This window comes from Vombatus ursinus, unplaced genomic scaffold (genome assembly GCF_900497805.2).
Source record: "Vombatus ursinus unplaced genomic scaffold, bare-nosed wombat genome assembly UNPS02014841.1, whole genome shotgun sequence".
Classification (NCBI taxonomy): Eukaryota; Metazoa; Chordata; class Mammalia; order Diprotodontia; family Vombatidae; genus Vombatus; species Vombatus ursinus.
In genome coordinates this window covers 9,449,566-9,462,663 of record NW_020954619.1, presented here as the reverse complement: position 1 = coordinate 9,462,663, position 13,098 = coordinate 9,449,566, and the positions used below count along the sequence as shown (strand labels likewise).

The 13,098-nt window shown below is 37.3% G+C and overlaps 1 protein-coding gene across 2 annotated transcripts in view; it reads left to right on the top strand.

Moving 5' to 3' along the window:
• MACROD2 (mono-ADP ribosylhydrolase 2) overlaps nt 1-13,098 on the top strand; it is a 2,135,263-nt gene that overhangs the window by 1,680,697 nt on the left and 441,468 nt on the right. The window lies entirely within an intron of this gene.

The following is a 13,098-nucleotide window of genomic DNA, read 5'->3' as shown; positions in this document are numbered from 1 at the left end:
AAAATGTAGCTTGATGCCACTGTCTACACCTCAAATGGAAATATACAAGTGCCATAAGGCTGCCAACACTCAGGAATTCCAGTCTTTGGTTCTCTCTCTGCGTATCTACTCCTTCACAGCCCATTGCTTCAACTCTAATTCAGTCTAAACCCCTGTTGAATGCTGATTGCTACCTTTGATCTGACTGTCTGTATAGATTCTCCTTGAGACTATATTTTGAAACCTGCTTTAGCTTAAGCCTTTCCCAGCTGTTGTATACTGCCTCATGATTGAAACTCACTGCTATGATAAAGATAAAATAGTCTCATTCTTAGTCCTGTGCACTTTGGTTGTCTCTGTAGTGAAGGAGATTACATTCTCCTGGAAAAGGAGTTTTGGCCCATGGTTTACATGTGTTGCTAAAAGACTTTGCCTCTTCCTCTTCTGATATTTTTATTAAATATCTTTATATTCTCCTTGAAACTCTATGGTTAATCCTCTCTATAGAGCACAAGTGAGTTTCCCATCCTTGAGCTAACAAACACCCAGGCAGTCCTTGAACCATAGTATGAACCAAAGGTCAGTCATCAAGGGTAGCAGAGTAAGCAGGATTTGTTAGGACTAGGGCTATTTGTTATCTGCTTGGTTTTTACATTGTCTACTAGATGCCATGAGTCCTATCCCCGAGTAAGTCAGAGATAGAGATGCTAGAATAACCTTATCACAAAGATATTTTGAGACTCGAATATAATAGATATGAAAACACGTTGGGCCCTTTGAAATAATGGTACTTTATACAATGTAAAAGGTGAGATGACTATTATTAAAACTTCGATAATGAAGATAATTACCTTCCATTCAAAGACTTCTGTCTTTAGCTTGCCATTGAATTAATCATTTCAGATGACCCATTGACAAGTTTCCAGTGGGGGGGAGGGGAGGAAGCAAAAGCCAAGGACACAGATAGTAGAAAAAAACTAATTAGCAATTTTAGTTGGAAAATTAATCTCCAAAGTATGAAGCAAAAGCTCAATCCATTCTTTTCATGTATGTACACCTATACACACACACACACACACACAGCTAATATTAATAAGAGTTAGCAGTTATATAATGTCTTATGTTTGCAAAGTTATATATACACATCTATTATATACATACACATACACACATATAGAATCTCATTTAATCTTTACACAACTGTATGAGGCAGATGCTATTGTCAGCCTAGTTTTACAGATGAAAAAAACTGTCTTGGAGAGAGATCAGTGAGTTCCACAGGGTCAAACAATTAATAAATTTCTGGGGAAGGATTCAAACTTGGGTTTTCCTGACTTGTCCAATACTCTATGTACTATGCTACCCAGGTGCCTAATATATGAAATGTTTGTATGTGTGTATATATGTATGTATACACACAAATATATATATATATACATATACATATATAATCGTGAAATATATATATAGTGTAATGAAATATACAACCGTTTTTTCATTAACTATGAACAGTACCATTTAGATTATGAAGCCCACATTCCTTTTTTTCTATCTTGATATTGTTATTTTTCTTCACATAAAATCCTTGATGTTCTCATAAATAACTTAGGAATGTACTAACTAGTTCTGAAGGGCAGTAGCTGGTGCAATGGATAGAGCACTGGGCTTAGAGTCAGGAAGACTCATCTTCCTGAATTCAAATCTGGCATCAGGCACTTATTAGCTGTGTGACCCTCTGCAAATCACTTAACCCTGTTTGCCTCAGTTCCTCATCTGTAAAATGAGCTGGAGAAGGAAATGGCAAACCACCCCAGTATCTTTGCCAAGAAAACTGAAATGGGGTCATAAAGAGTCAGACACAATTGAAAAATGACTGAAAAAAACAAATAGTTCTGAAAAGCAAAATATACTAGAAACTTTATCGATCTCATAATTTACCAAGTCTTTAAATTAATTACTAGAACTGTGTACAGTATGTTTCTCAAACCAACTGTTTCATTATAAATGTATATAGTCCCTCATCTCCTCTCCACCCCTCCTACCAAGAGGTCATAGGTATAATAACTGCAATATCCGATCTTTTTTTAGAGGTTTAATTAAACTATTAATCTCTTTCTATCTTTGACACCAGCAAAGTAAAACACATTGGGTTATCACTCCCCCTCATTGTATTACTACTTGGAGTTTTCCAATATAATTATTGAACATTTAAGAAGTAGCAACTTATGTAAAGGCAAAAGTTGTGAATGCTACAGGAATTGCTGCAGCGGTTAATAACAGATTATCACTTAAAGGAATGCATTCATGCACTAATTCACTAGATGGCATGCAGAGGAGTATTTTGTTAAAAAAAACAACCAAGATTGGGGTTCTGATAGCTGGGAAATTATAGAAGATCAATCGAGTAGTTTTTGAGGGCCCATTATTTCAAAAGCATGTGGATAACCATTAGAACAAGAGTTATCTTCGTTATTCTGCCTACTAGACCTCATGGGGACTGTGTGTGTAACCTCTTGTGGTGGTGATGACATTTTAAGTGGTCAGATGTAGGTTCGTGTTCATGCTCCTAATGGAACCTCTGAAATTTGATCCTCCAAGAAATGGTTATGTCTGCTGTGTCTTAATTAGGTTAACAAGATGCTTGTGTGTCTGTCTACTTCCTTTAATGAGTACCTTCTGATAGCAATCTAGTACCAATGTTCTACAATTAAAGAAAAAAAAATTACTTTTCTTCTTTGCATTTCCTATGCTGCACTGAAGCTGGCCAGTGCAGAATTCTCATGTTAGAATCTCAACTTTTCAAAGTCCAAGATGATTTTCATTTTTCACTTTAAGTTTTTGATACATTCACGTCCATTACCCATTCTGCTTCTTACATTGAATTATCCATTATCTGTACCTTGTAATATTGCAGAAAGTGGTTATGAAAATGTGATTTTCTCACTCAATTGATAGCATGATAGAGAAGGAGGGGACCTTAGAAATTATGCAGCTCATCACTCCCAGGATTCAAATGAGGAAACAAAGAATCAGTCCAGTCCAACCTTAAGCATGAAGTAAGTACCAATTGTGTTCAAGGCTCTATTCTAGGTGCAGGGATAGAAAAAGAAAGAAAAAAAGTTGCTATTCCCCTTACATTGTTCTTGGGGTTGGTGAGTGGAGGAGGAGGGGATGTAATGTGTTTACAGATAAGCACAAGGTCCCTCAAAAGTCTTAGTATAGTTTAAGTTTTAATCGTTTGTATAATCCAGGAAAATTCAGGAAGAGAACACACTAACAACTTGGTGAATCAAGGAAGGCTTCCTGTAGGTAGTGGCATACAAACCAAACTTTAACAGAAGCTATGGATAACAAAGAAGAAGAGGGTAAAGAGGCCCAAATAAGTGATGTGACTTGCCTAAGATCACACAGATGTCACAGCCATAACTACGGCCAAAGTCTCCTACCTTCTAGTCCAGATTTCTTTCCACAGTACTAGCCTGCTCTGGCACTCCGTAGAGTATAGGATTGTGATGTGAAGATAGGAGAGGAATACAGCTTAAAAAGTAGTAGTGCTTCCACTTGAAAAAAAAATACACACACACACACACACACATATACATGCACGCGCATATACACAGAAATATACACATTCATATGTGTGTATATATGTATATAATGTATATGTATGTGTCCGCATATGTGTATATGTATGTGTATTTGTATATGCATGACAGCTAGGTGGTGCAGTAGATAGAATGCTAGGTCTGAAGTCAGGAACACTCCTCTTCCTGAGTTCAAATCTGACCTCAGACAGTAGTTGTGTGACTCTGGGCAAGTCACTTAACGCTGTTTGCTTCAGTTTCCTCATCTGCAAAATAAACTGGAGAAAGAAATGGCAAACCACTCCAGTATCTTTGCCAAGAAAATCCCAAAAGTGGTCACAAAGAATTGGACATGACTGAAAAACAATTAAAAAATAAGAACAAAATGTGTGTGAATATGTATGTATGTGTATATATATTTAATATGCTATAATTATTTCTGATTCTATCCATCTGGAAGAAAGGGCTGTCTGCTCTCTTGTATATGTTGTCATTACTGTAATTTGGGGAATGATTAGGGGAGATCAGTATCCCACATTTGAACTCTCTGTTTAGTTAATGACTTAGCTTATTAATAAGTACTTATAATGAGCCTACTCTGTGCTCAACACTCAGATTAATATCATGAGTTACAATTCAAGCCACTACACTTTCCCCACTTTTCTCCTTTGTATAATATTAATAAGAACAAATAACCAAAAGCTAAATGTAGTCTCCAAATTGTTCACCTATTTTGCAAATGCCCACGAGAATGGAGTTTAATGTAGATACTCAGAATTTCTTTCTGAGGCAAGATAACCTGGCAAAGAATTATTTTTCTTTTCTAGGTCAGAATAATCAAAACCACAACTCATATTCATTTATAGAACAGTTGAAACCCCATATTTCAAGTGTTTATTTATTTTTATGTTTTGTACTGCGTAAGCTACAGGTATACCACGTATCTTGTTAAGTGCAAACAATTTCCTTGAAGCGAAGTCATTTCATCTGACATTTCTGGCTCATGTTCAGCATTTTATAGCCTCTGTATTGGAGTCATAAGTTTATAATTTGAGATGCCCCAGACCTCACTTATTCATAGTGAAGAGATGTCTCCCTCTCTGTCATTCTACTGAATGGTAAAATATCACACTAAAGCCCTGCCCCCATTCAAATGAGAGTGATGGGCAGTGAACATATTGGCAACAGAAATAACAATACAAAGAGAGCATATCAGGTTAATTTTCTCCATTTCAAGATAGTATTTTAAGACTGTCTTTTGATTTTATCTTGAGGATTCAGTGTAAACGAATAGGTGGCAAAATGTCCCCTAAAGGGGGAAAAGTTTTATTAGAAGTTTTGTACTCTTCAAGGGAAATGGGGCAGAAATTTTAATTCACACATTTGTAGATTGAAGCTAAAAGCCATTGGACATATTTCTAGACAACAAAAATCATGAGAAATGTACTTATGTGTCATTTACAGTATGCAAATGTCAAAGGTTGATGGATTTGCTTCAGGGAATTATTTTTTTCTTTATTAAATTGTCTTTGTAGTCTCAGTTTCTGTCATTTATACACTGGACAATTATGTCAGGACACAGGGCCAATTGAGGGGAGGTGGAGAATTCGTTCCTTTACTTCTACAGAACATTCTACAGTTCTTACGGCACTAGGTGGAGGAGCAAGGCTGGTGCTCTTTCCCTGACAGTCTGTCACCAAACTGATCCTAGGCAAAACAGGAAAATAGCTGATTTTTGCCTTCAGTCTGCCATGCTTTGTTCGCCTTTCCTCTTTTTCAGAGGCTCCTTCTTTCCAGAGCTTTTCATTTTTACCTTACTTGAATCACTTTGTGGTGGTGGGGAAAAGGAGGGTGAAATGTGTGTAAAAACATCTGATAAGTTCATTCACACTAAAATGTTCTGGACTTAATATGTTACCCCTTCCAGGATTATGAAAGGAAACACCTGGAAAAGGAATGTGTAAATTGGAATGACTCATAAATGATAGAATTTCATTTATCTGTGAGGAGAGATATCTTTGGGCCCTGGTGTAAAACAACCTGAAGATTCATGGAGTTGGGGGCTCCCCAACTTCTGTTCCCAATCAGTCCATCAGGATCTTTGATTTTTGGCCCTGTGATGCTAGCAATGGACTGAGCTCCAAAACAACACACGCCAACTTACTTGACAGGCAAAGACTCTTTAAATCCCAGAGAATTAGAACATATTTAGAATTACAGGGAAATCGCTAGCTCAATACAAACATGTTAAATTCATTCAAAAAATTAACTGTAAATCGAGAATATTTTTGTCAACACGACCTCCTCAATCTCCAGGCACATTTTCTAAAAAAAAGATGGAATCAAGAAGATAGATTAATAACTCTCCTAGATCCCTGATGGACTCAGTTGCATAAGGTCACATGTTCTAATTGCTCTGACCTCCACAACATGAAAAGAAGTGAGCTAGTAGAAGCACTTATTTGAAAGGGGAAGAGGTAGAAACGAGAGGCATGCAATTAGCTGGTTGAGGGCCCTGGAGCAGAGAAAGGGCCAAATTCTATTCAGGCTAATCACCCAGCAGGTAGAGTAGCTACCTACTCCTCCTTCTACTCAAGAAATAGAAGACAACTCCTTAGATTCCTCCTGTCATTCAAACAGCCTAGCTGATGTAGCAACATTCACTGGAGACATGAGATAGCATGTGCCAGGCAAATCAAACCACCATCTCTACCTTGACTACTATCTCCCTCAGACTTTGATGGAGATAGCCCAGTTCCCTGAACTCAGGAGTCTTGGAATTTTAATGTCCCCCAAATCGCTAGATCTGCTTCCATATAGGAAGCACCCAGGGAAGCCACTCCCAAGTGGCAGGTCTAGTCATTCTCATCACATGTCAACCAACTGACATACACAGGGTTGGCAAGCCAGCCTAGCTGAGGAAGTAAGATACCCTGAGGAAGGGACAAGAGGCACCATTTTCCAGGCAAGTTAAACCACTACTACTACCTTTACTATCATCTCCCCACAGACCCCAGTGGAGATGGCTCAGGATCATGAACCCAAGGATCTTAGCAATGGCATTGTTTCCAGTATCATCTCCTCAGCCATCATCCTGGGAAACAACCCTCTACAGAAATATAGCCTGGAACCTGTTTCTGCGGGTGCTACAGCCACAGCTCCCGAAGATCTAGAAATGAACATTCTTGCCACCAAGGTACTTGGCACTGTCAAATGGATCAGCATCAGAAACTGATACTTTTATTCATGAAGGTGACATTAAAAAAGAGTCATTATCATCTGCTTTGCTTCTGTATCCCAAAGACCACGGGACCTTTCCATCTGACTTGTAGCTGAAACTTCCCTTATATGTTTTCTGTCCCATTAGAATGTGAATTCCTCAAGAGCAGGGGCTCTCTTATTTTTCTATTTGTATCCCCATTGCTTAGCACAGTGCTTTGCGTATATTAAGTATTTAACAAATGCTTTATTCATTCATTCAAACAGCTGCCAAAATAATTTTCCACGTGCATAAACCATGTCACCCCCACACTCAAAAACCTTCAGTGATTCCCCTATGTCTCCTAAGTAAAATATGAACTGCCCAGCCTGGTATTTAAGAATGTCTATAGGGATTCTTAGTCTGGAGTTCCTTGAACTTTTAAAAAATTATATTTTGACAATTGTATTCCATTATAATTGGTTTCCTTTGCAATCCTATGTATTTTATTTTATGCATTTAGAAGGTCTCTGTAGTGTTCAACAGACTGCTAAAGTGATCTAAAATATGAAAAAGGTTAAAAACTCTCTCTCTCTAAAGCCTCCTATCTTTAGATTGCTATATTGACAGATATATCCAACAGCCAGTAGAGACTGGATACCTCTTCCTACCTTTAGCTAGGGATCTAACTACTTCCTTATGTAATATCTCCTATGGGCTACTTCCCTCAACTTTTACTCAAACTGGCAAATCGGCTCTCCATAAAGTATCCGCCTCCTCAAGTTCTAGGAGTAATCTATGAATACCCAATCAAAAAACTACAGATGAGTCACTCCTGTCAGTTTCCATTAATAGTTAAGAATCTTAGCTCTGAGCAGAGGTATTTGCTACAATGGCACAGGAAGAATAGGAGCATCAAAACATTTCCTCACATAAATCTAGAGCATTCTTTCCCATTAATACACATAAGACACAAACTGAAAGTGCATTTGGGTCCACATGTAGAGAATGCATGTGGTCTAGACAACGAACAACTCCATTACTGAGCCTAAGACCTTTTGGTCCCACTGGAATCTACGCACACACACACACACACACACACACACACACACACACGTGTAGTAGCATCCTTGCACAATGGGTTGCTTAGCTGGGTTTCTAGGATCTGCTCCTCTCATCTTCATGGCTCTCAACCGCCACACCTACATCTTCCTTGAGTATGTAGCCAGCTCTTTTTTATGCTGCCAGAGGCCCAATTTCTATGAGCAGCTGCCTTCCTTGAGTGACCACTTCTTTGTATTTATGTCTGCATGGAGTGTGTGTGTGTGTGTGTGTGTGTGTGTTTGTGTGTGTGTATGTATATCTACTCCCTGCTGGATGTGGTATCTCTTACTTGCCAACTGATTCCACTTCAAACTGATATGGCTCATGGGAAGATAGATGGAGAGAAGAGAGAAATCTTATGATTTCCTCTTAGTGACCAAGTTCATCCTCTTATTTTGGTTCCCAGCTTTGTCTGCCTCTGACGCTAGAAGTGCCTCTAAAATTCAAGATACTTTCATTGGTACCAATTGGGCCTCTCCTCTGAGGTTTGATCATCTAGGCTACTGATTTTATTATAGTTGCAGATTAAAAAATGAATGCCATATAAAAATTTAAGCATGCTTTAACTGACCTCCCCCACACCAATACTTAGGCATGATCATTTTTGCCTCACCTTGAATACTACATACACCATTGTTTCCTCCATTTTCTCTTTGTAGGAAGATTTGGCTATTGCTCCCACCACAAGGGCAAATACTAGGAGAAGAAAAAGCTAATCACTGATATATGTAACTTTAAGGATACCATGCAAAAGTTTCTTCTGTTGACTAAAATAGCACTTTTAAAGACTGATTTCTTTGAGCCATGAAAGCTTTTCAGTCTTTAATCATCTTGTTTTATAACGCAAAAATTTATAGAAGTTGTAACATCTCAAGTCACTCTTAACCAAAACATTCCTAGTAATTAAATGGCAGTGTAGGTCAGCACTTTCTCTGGAACTGAAACTCTTAACTGTCTAGACCATTTAGAATTTAAATTTTCTAGTGGGGGTGGAGTGGATGGGAGGGGTACTTGATCTATGATTTCGTTGGTATGGGAAACTCCTAGTATGGAAACTCACTTCACAGGGATAAATCCCTATCCAATTTGTAACATATAAACTTCAATATTCTCTGGATCACTAAGAAGTTGTATAAACACCTCATGGATGCACAATCAGTATTTACCGCAAAGCAAAACTTGACCTCAGGTTTTCCTGACTCTGAAGCCAGTCCTCTATCCATTATTTCATGTTCCTTTTTACCATTAAATATTGCTGAATTGTTTTTCCTCTCATTTAAATTAATAACCATGAAAAAGGTACAAGGAAAAATAACCCTCCAGAGTGTTGAGTTGCCTTGTCAGGTAGGGAATGTTGAGCTTATCCAGAGATATGACATCAGTTGACAATATGTTGACAAAATATACCATATTAGTGGGAAAGGGGATTTGGCAGCTGTCCAGTTAATTGAATCAGTGTACAGGCAAACCACGTTTATTTAGCACCTGTGAATCTGGTACCCTTGAGTCACCATAGTGAACCTTTAAGTAAACAGACAGTCATAGACATGATGTAAAATCATAGTCTGGCTTTAATGATTATTAACATAATTACTTTAAAAGCCCTCAAGATTGTGAATTGTTTCCTCAAGGAGCAAATGCCAAGTTGCTAAACACCAGGCTAAAGATAGTCAGGATGTTGAAATGGTTATTGATATGGAAAATTTATAAAATTACACACACACACACACACACACACACACACACACACACACTCACACGCAACACATGCCCATCCTTTATCTGTGGCCCTGTTCACAAAAGGTTCAAGCCTCTCTTCATACATGGAATTTTCTGGAAGCTGAGAACTGTATCATTTAAGATAAATGACATTTGTCTGGGCTTGTCATCACTATTCCTAATTCAGATGTTACTGCACTGGGAAGGGGTGGGGGGAGGCACTGGGCTCCAGCATTTTTCACCTCTTCTGTTCCCTAGTAGGACATCCATATTCACCAATTTACCTACTTTGGTTAGTGCTCTGCCAACTCCTGCATTTTTACTGATGGGAAAACTAAGGTTCAGAACGTTATAGTGAATAGCCCAGGTCATGAATGTAATAATTGGCAAAACTAGTGTCCAAACCTAGTTCCTAGAAGAAGTTAATTCTTCTGATTCTGATTGGAGAACTTTCTGCTATGGAAAGTAATAGAGGTCTCCTGACTGCCAAATCTACTATTATAAAGTTAGCTGTAGCTTGAGTTAGCAATAGAGATCTAACTGTCCTTTCAGGATTCTTTCCAGTATATTGCTGGTAGTGAAAACTGCAAGGGAAAGGAGACATTTCTACAAAGAAGGCCCAGCATTTAAGCAGCTATCCCAGGTGCTGTGTGCCATAATGTTGAAACTAAAAACACAGCATCAACATTGGAAGATCTTGGGAAAATGAAATGAGAATTGGAAGGGATGTTGGAGGCCATCTCAGCAACCCTTTCATTTTACAGATAAGGAAACTGATGCAAATGTGGCTAAGTTTTTTATTTAAGGTATTGGCCATTTTGAATGAAGGAGATGCAGCAAGCTTGCAGGTGGAGGAGGGATTCCTTGTGGATAGTGAGGTCTTTCAGATTCTCCTGTTTGCAAATAATATTGTATTGATTGCCATGAGTCTCAATACATTTCAGAGTCTCCTGTAAGACATTTGTAATCACTCAAAGCAGTATGGATAAAAAAATGTTCTTTGACCAAATTTCAACATACATCTGTATGGACACTTAAAAGGGTTGTCCAACTATAGATGGACAATGAATTTGGTCTAAAGTTGAAAAGAAGGAGGAGAGCAGGCTGGATTACTTTTGGGAAATTGCAAACACTTTTACTGACCTTTAATCTTCCCATAAAAACTATGGCCTATCTTTTCAATAAAAACATTTTATTGATGTTGCTATATGGCAGTAGGACCTGGAACATCATTCCCTCCAAAAAAAAAATAAGATGAATGTTGCTGGGCAATGAAAAAGTACATGGTAGGTGTTAGCAAACTGTATCTTATAACCAATGAATAAATCTAAAGAATAATAATAAAGAATGTTATCAAAAACTGTATATAATAGAAAGAGCATATTGTAAGTGTAAGAAATGTCAGGTGAATGGCCAGAGTACTCCACTGGTACCTTCCTGAAGTCAGGAGAAAGCAAGTAAGGCCTTTATCATGTTGGGTGGACTCTTTGTGGCAAACTTTGGAGAGGACACAAACAAAAATCACACAGGATGGTCAATTGTGTGATCTATATCACCGAAGGGAATTCTGGAATTAGTGAGCTCACAGATACGTTGAAGTTTGAGATTTTTAACCTCCTGTCTAATCTTTCCTTCTAAGTCTCCTTTGCTAGATGGATCATCAGCCGTATCTTGGCCATTAATTTTGATTATCCAAGGTCCTCTTTCTCTATACTTTTTCTCTTGTTGATCTCATCAGCTTCCATGGATCTCACAGTTTAACAGAGGAAACGTGTTAAAAGACGTAGGCAATTTCCCAAAGACTATCCATCCTATCTTCCTCCTATTCAAATCTATATCTATTATTTTCTATCTATGTTTGTACAAGATAGATGTACTTATGAACCACCTCTAAGTTGTTCATCATATTACATAGCATAGGCGGGACAATAGACACTCTATACTTAACTTGTTTTTTTCCTGTGTAGTTAGGTCAATTTTTGGGGCGTGATTATAAGTTTTATTAAGAAGCTCTGCAATATTCTGGGGCTTAATGCAATCAAGAAAATGTCAACTGAAAAGAGAAAATACCTCAAGATCCTCATGATTTATAGGGAATCCCTCTTCAAGTTTTATCTAGTACTAGATATCCTCCATGACAATGGTAAACACCTTTGCCTGGCATAGCTCTCTTTCTTTTGTGACTTTCTTGATAATCATAATCAGAAAGTCATTGAAGAAAGTTATCTCCTGTTAATAGACTTTCAAGAAATCTTTGAAATATGTATGGAATAGGTATGACTTTGAAATATATATATACATGTATGTACATATATGTATATATACTATACTATATATGCATTTATGTGTATATGCATGCATATACATATATACACATGGGTATGTGTGTATGCATGTATATATATATGCATACATATATACCTACACACATATCTATACATCTTTATATGTATGGGAGACACCCTTTTGGAGGAGATCCTTGAAGGTAGTATTTTGTTATACTGAAAAATCAAATGCTTTTTTATAGAAAACAAAAAAAAAACCACACTGGAATTTTGTATCTATTCTATGTCTTTCAAGCAGTTGCATTATTGTAAAGACATAGACTGCAACTGAATATCACTTGTGGAAGCTTGCCTGTTCCCTTCTCATACCTTAATGTTACATAAACTAGATATGTGGAGATTATTCTAATACAAATTTTAAATAAAATAGAAATTAGGTATACAAGCTTGCAAAAATTGATAGTCTCCTGATAACCTTGTTTTGTAATAGTAAGGCCTGGGTTTGGGTATTTTTCCCTATACCTATGGTATATTCCCCTCATTAATATGCCTTGAGAATTGATCTCCCAGTGCCCTCAAAATTGGATCCCCTATAGTATCTAGAAAGCTGCACTCTATGTAGAAGTTGGTATAGTTCAGCTGCTCTTCGTGTATACATATATATATATATATATATATATGTATATATATGTATTTTTTTCTTCAGTGCCATTTCTATTTTCTTTAGCCGCACATCTAGGAATATAAAAATGTCAAATTCCAAATGTAATAATTTCACTATCCTCGACAGTGAAAAGATGTCATTATAAAAAATTCTTTATAGATATTTTCAATCTTTTTTTCCTTCCTTTGTCTTCCTTCCAATTCTGTACTTAATTTTCCTTGAGATTACATTGCTGTCTCCTCTCAAACTTTCTTCAGATTTTTTTTTGCCTACACTGTTTTCTGATGCTCGGAATCTTCCTCCATAATTCCTTGTGATATTTTGGAAATGAGCTTATAGTCTAAATTGGTGTTGCCTATGGATGTTCTGTACCTGTACTTGGAAAGAAAACAGAGTGTTTGCTGGCCAGTGTGGTTTGTAAACTCCTCATGTCTTCTTGTTGTTGCAAATTATCATAGTTGTTACAATTCCATATGAAATTATGACAATCACTGTTGCTATCCTTTCCTTTGTCTATTTCTCTTTTTTTGTAGAGTCTGTAAGTTACTGAACCAGAGAAGGTTG